This window comes from Canis aureus, chromosome 1 (assembly GCF_053574225.1).
Source record: "Canis aureus isolate CA01 chromosome 1, VMU_Caureus_v.1.0, whole genome shotgun sequence".
NCBI classification, from domain to species: domain Eukaryota; kingdom Metazoa; phylum Chordata; class Mammalia; order Carnivora; family Canidae; genus Canis; species Canis aureus.
In genome coordinates this window covers 4,949,001-4,955,000 of record NC_135611.1, presented here as the reverse complement: position 1 = coordinate 4,955,000, position 6,000 = coordinate 4,949,001, and the positions used below count along the sequence as shown (strand labels likewise).

The following is a 6,000-nucleotide window of genomic DNA, read 5'->3' as shown; positions in this document are numbered from 1 at the left end:
TAAGCAACATACAAGTTTTTTTTTTTTTTTTTTTCCCAAGGCCAGAATTGTATGGTGCATTTGAAATCTATATTTCTCTGATGTATTCCTCTTTGACATGGTTTACCTTCTTACCAGAGTGCCCACGCAAATTACAATCAGCTTGGGAAGGGATAGGTATCAAAAGTGTTCCAAATGGCGTAAATAATTCCCTACTGCAATACAGACTGTCTAGGGGGCTGACACGAAACATCTTCCATTCCAAGATTTACTTTTATCACCTGTCAGAGACCCTTGATTCAAGGGCACAGGAGCAAATCCTCACGTGTAGTTGAAGAGTCTTGGCCAGCTTAATAACCACCAGCCTGCCCAAAGGAATGCGAAGTGTGAGTTTCCATGAGAAGTGTGCAGCCCTTTTGACAGATTGTTGACACACAAAGGGCACTGCTCTATATCCATAGCCGTTCTGCTGTTCCTCTTCTGACTTTCTTTGACTCTTCTATCAGAGCTACCTAAGATGCAGAACATCCCTTAATGGTTACTTGGGCCAAGACTATTGTTCGGAAAGGACAACACAATTTAATATGCACTGTTGTGTCACATAAGGGGAAACAGGAGGGAAGGAAATTCGCCTTTGTTCTGCTTTTTTGCGGAGAGTGTAGACAGGTAGCCCTACTGACTTACAGCACTGTTCAAGAGTAGCTAATGCCTTACTCATAGCTTTACTCATCTTACTGGCTTTAGAATGACAAAGGATTCAGAAGGACTGTTCCCAGTGCATTAAATCATTTTGATCACTCCTTAACAAGTGCACCTCTTTATACTGTACTTATCTGATTTCAAGCATTAAGAAATATTAGCAAACCGGAATTCTTATTTAAAATTTGTAGTTTTGTTTTTGTTTTTGTTTTGTTTTGTTTTGTTTTCAAATTTGAAAACCCAGAAAGTGAGTTTACTTCTTTGGCTATTATACTGAGGCTAACAAACAAAAAAATTACTTCCATATTTCTGAAGTATATTTTCCTGAAGAAATTCTCATTTGTGGATGAAAAAAATATACCAATTAACATACTTGAATGGTAGCATCGGGCATGTAACAAAATTAATGAGTTACAAATTAACTATTATGTACAAGTTTGATTAAACTGTAGTTTGTATAAATTGACATAGAGTTCTTCCATTTCCAAGAACCTAGACATGCTTGAGCCTTCCTTCCTTTAGTGATTACAGCAGATTTTATGTAGCATATTTTAGTAGCATTATATTTTTTCTCTGTCAGCCTGTAGAAAATTCAAAATTTCTTAGTTACACAATTTAATCTACAGTGTTGTCAAGTATGAAATGATAACTTATAGCTCATTGCAATATGTTAGCTTAATATGAACCTCAAATTATTAGAATTATAGGGAATATACATGACATTATTCTTTAAAAGTGTTGTTTGTAAGTTTCAATTGTGTCACATAAAATGTCATAAAAATTTTGATGAAATAAGCTACGTTAACCTTTTTTTTTAAGTGCTTATGATAAACCTCCAAATGAAGAAAATTAACTTTGAGAGCTTAGATGACCTTTCATTTATACTGCTAGCTCAGACAATGAGTCCATAATGTCACCCTTTGCCCCCTCAGATTCTTGCAAAATCCATGAAAAATGGACAAAGATGTCTACCCCAAGGCTAATAGTAGAAACAAGTTAGCAGTGAGTTATGGTGCTACACATTTTTAAACACTAGGTTGAACAGAATAAGGAGACATCAGAATATATTTGTCTATTTGATTAATGAAAAAAATCTTTATATTGTTTGACCTCTTAGATTCATTATGTTAAGAGTGGAAGATTTATACCACCTAACTTGACTTATTTATTATTATATAGCTATAATAGTCATGACCATATTGTATTGGCATAAAGATACACAGAAATATCAGTGGAACTGAATAGATCTATGCCTACATTTGTCAGTTGTTTATGACCAAGGTACAATATTTAGAGAGAAATCTAACAAAGGATAAGCAAAACTCCTACATTAGAAACTGCAAAATACTGCCAAGAGAAATTCCCAGAGAAATTAAAGAACCTAAATAGGATGATATACCATGTTCATGGACCCAAAAGACTCAGATCCCATCAAGCTTCTCATTGTTGTTAAGAAACTGACAAGCTGATTTTAAAATTCATATGGAAATGCAACAATCTGAAATAGTCAACTTTGAGGATGATGAACAAACCTCACTTCATGACTTACTATAAGGTTACAGTAATCAGGTCATTCTGGTATTGGCATCAAGGAAGACAAAACTGTCAGTGCAATGAACAGAAATTACAGAGCAGACCTACATCTATATAGTCAATGGATTTTTGACAAAGAACAAAGGCAGTACAATGTAACTTTATAGTGCTGGGACAACAGGCTGTCTGTATGCAGTAAAAACGAACATTGCTCTGTATAACATACCATGTATAACATTAACTCAAAACCATTCTGATCTAAATGTAAAACTTAGAACTATATAAATTCTAAAAGGAGATTTAGGAGAAAAATCTTTGTGATCATAGATTATCAAAATTCTCAGATACTGCATCAAAAGTCTGATTTGTAATTTAAAAATATCATAACCTGAAAAATTATTAACTGAAAAATTAAATATACATTACTTAACTACTCCTCTGTGAAAGACACTATGAAGAGAATGCAAAGACAAACCAATGACTGGGGAAAAAATGTGTAAATCACAAATCTTATTAAGGATTTGTATTTGTAATATATAAAGAAGTCTCAAAACATAAACATAAGAAAACAACCAATTAAGGGGTTGAATGATTTGAACAGACACTTCACTAAAGAATGTAAGTGTGTGGCAAATAAACATATGAAATGATTCTCAACATCATTAGGAAAATACAAATTTAAAGCATTGATCATTGGTGATGATTTGGAGCAGTGAGAACTTTTCCTACACCACTGGTAGGAATGTAACATTGTCAAGCCACTTTGGAAAACAGTTTGGCAGTTTCTTACAAAGTTAATATGCACCTACCAAATGACCCAGCCAACCCACTCTTAGATATTTACCTAAGAGAAAAGGAGATACACATCCAAGCAAAGACTTGCACATGAAGATTTATAGCAGCTTTGTAACACCCCAAAATGCAAACAACTCAAAAATCCTTCAGTGGGTGAATGGATAAACTGTGGTACATTCATATCATGGAATGCTACTCTACTACTCAGCAGTAAAAACAAGTATTTACATGTGGAGTAGCATGACTGAGTCACAAAATAATGCTGAGACGAAGTCAGACAAGAGAGTACACACTGTGTGTTTCCACGTATAAAAATCTCTAGAAAATGCTAACTACATTAGCATTTAATAATGACAGCAGATAAATGAGCATTTGTCTGAGGATGGGATGAGCCAGAGACAAAGGGGTATAAGGAACCTTTGGGATCAGTGGCTGTTTCATTGTCTTGATTGTGGTACTAGTTTCATTCTGCCTTGTATGGTCAGTCTACATATGTCTGGTCCATGAAACAATAATACATACGGTTTTTTCCCGATACCGTGCATCACTTGTGTTTCTGTTGTTCAGGGGAACTTGTCTTTGACATTGATGTGCAGTAAAAATACTCTGCATTGAATATAATGAGCAATTCAATTCTTACAATGAACGTGGAAGTTTTCAGTTATACTTCCATGCAGGTGTTTATATTTTTATTATATAGCGTATTTCTGCCTCAAATTTGAAGAGGTAGAGCCATTTTTTTCAGCCTTATGCAAGATTTAGGTCATATACTGTCTCTCAAGCAAAAGCAAAGCCCACCATTATCATGAAACTGGGTTTTTGTTTAAGTCAGTTAAGTATAGTTGAGTTGTCTATACCAACTTAAGTGACATGACCAGAAGTTTAGAAACTGAGAAAAAAAGAGTTATTCAAACTGACCCTGGGTGACCACTTGATTGGGCTGTTATAGATGAGATTTTCTTAGGAACAAATGACTGAAAGGTATAAAAATGCCTCTCAATTCCCAAGATTTTACTGTTTTGTATGTGGTCTTCTTTTTGCAATAATAAATCAAATATTTCCTTATAGAATCTATTAAATAATACCTCTGTGTTAAATTCACTAAGTGAAACTACACAATTGTTTTGTATTTAAAAAGGTTTGCCTTTTTACTGGTTAGGAGAGCTTGATGGGGACCATTGGTGTCCACTATCATCTTTGTGAGAAGGCAGTGTGCATTTACCAGTGTTTAAGCACTCCTATCAAAAGGGTGACAAAAGCAGCTAGGCATTTGACACCCTGATAAGTACCTTACACTTGCTTTGTCTTCTCTAATCCTCATAATTGTCCTGCTTGTTTGGTGGTTTTTGTCCTTCTGATCTTCTGATCTTGTCCAGGGGGTGGACAGGTGGGGGGTGAAAAATGGTAAAACTTGGCTTGGGATTGAAGTCCATCTAGCTTCTTCTGACTGCCACCCTAGGCTGCAGGTAGTGGGTAGAACGCCCATCAGATGACATGTGTATGCATTCAGCTGTTACTGCAGTCACAGATAAGGCCATATAAGTAGACAGAAAGAAAGGAGGACAAGGTTCTAAACATTCTGATTGTCAGGACAGATATTGTTTTGTTGCTAGGTGAATCGATGTAGAGGAATCTTATACCAAGGTAGTTCATCTTTTGTTTTCTACATAAGTCAATATACTTACGAAATTATTTTTTAAAAAGTCAGAACTAAGTGGCAAGTAGAATTATTGAACACATGTAAAATTACTCTGTATGTAAAATTTATCAGAAAGAATGTTTGCTGAGAAGAGTATTATTGTATATTATAAATCACTTTCGGGAGGAGATAGTTGTAAAGTTTTCTGTAGTTCATTGCTGTCCAACAGAAATATCATGTGAGCCACACCTGTCATTTTAAGTTTCCTGGCAACCATATTAAAAAAAGGTAACAGGTGAATTGCTTTTTTAAACAGTTAATCAAATGTCTCTTCATGTCTCCTGCCCATTTTTTTACCTGGATTGTTTTTGGGGTGTGTGTTAAGTTTTACAAGTTCTGTATACATTTTGGATACTAACCCTCTACCAGATATGCCATTTGCAAATACCTTCTCCCTTCCCAAAGGTTGCCCTATAATTTCGTTGAGTGTTTCATCGCTGTACAGAAGCATTTTATTTTAATAAAGTCCCAATAATTTTGTTTTTCTTTCCTCCAGAGACTATTTAATAAGAAGTTATTACTGTCAATGGTAAAGAGGTTATTGCCTGTGTTCTCCTCTAGGATTTTGATGCTTTCCTGTCTCACATTTAGGTCTTTGATCCATTTTGAATTTATTTTTTGTGTGTGTGGTGTAAGAAAGTGGTCCAGTTCCATTCTTTTGCGTGGAGCTGTCCAGTTTTCCCAGCACCATTTGTTGAAGACACTTTTTTCCATTAGAGATTCTTTCCTGCTTTGTCGAAGATTAGTGGACCATGTAGTCTTGGGTCAATTTCTAGGTTTTCTGTTCTTCTCTATTGATCTGTGTCTGTTTCTCTGCCAGTACTATACTGTCTTGATCACTGCAGCTCTGTAATATGACTCAGAGTCCAGAATTGTGATGCCTCCAGGTTTGCTTTTCTTTTTCAAGGTGGCTTTGGCTCTTTGGGGTCTTTTGTGGTTCCATACAAATTCAGAAGAAATGAATAAACATTTTTCCAGAGAAGATATCCAGATGGCTAACAGGCACATGAAAAGATGGTCAGCATCATTCATCATCAGGGAAATACAAATCGAAACTATAATGAGATACCACCTCACACCTGTCAGAATGGCTAAAATTAACAACACAGGAAACAACAGATGTTGGTGAAGATGTGGAGAAGGGGACCCCTCTTACACTGTTGGTGGGAATGCAAACTGTGGTGCGGCCACTGTGGAGAACAATATGGAGGTTACTAAAAAATGAAAAATAGAACTCCCCTGTGATCTAGCAATTACACTACTAGATATTTACCCAAAGGATACAAAAATGCTGA

General features: G+C 35.5%; 1 protein-coding gene and 1 long non-coding RNA gene across 10 annotated transcripts in view; one reads left to right on the top strand and one right to left on the bottom strand.

Annotated features, from left to right (window-relative positions):
• LOC144302410 (uncharacterized) overlaps positions 1-4,588 on the bottom strand; it is a 5,270-nt gene extending 682 nt beyond the window's left edge. Inside the window, exon 1 of the long non-coding RNA XR_013369286.1 lies at positions 4,296-4,588. This is a non-coding gene — a long non-coding RNA (uncharacterized LOC144302410). The remainder of the gene's footprint in view (positions 1-4,295) is intronic.
• The window catches only part of ZNF407 (zinc finger protein 407), a 447,661-nt gene that overhangs the window by 273,634 nt on the left and 168,027 nt on the right, over positions 1-6,000 (top strand). The gene's annotated exons all lie outside the window — the stretch shown is intronic.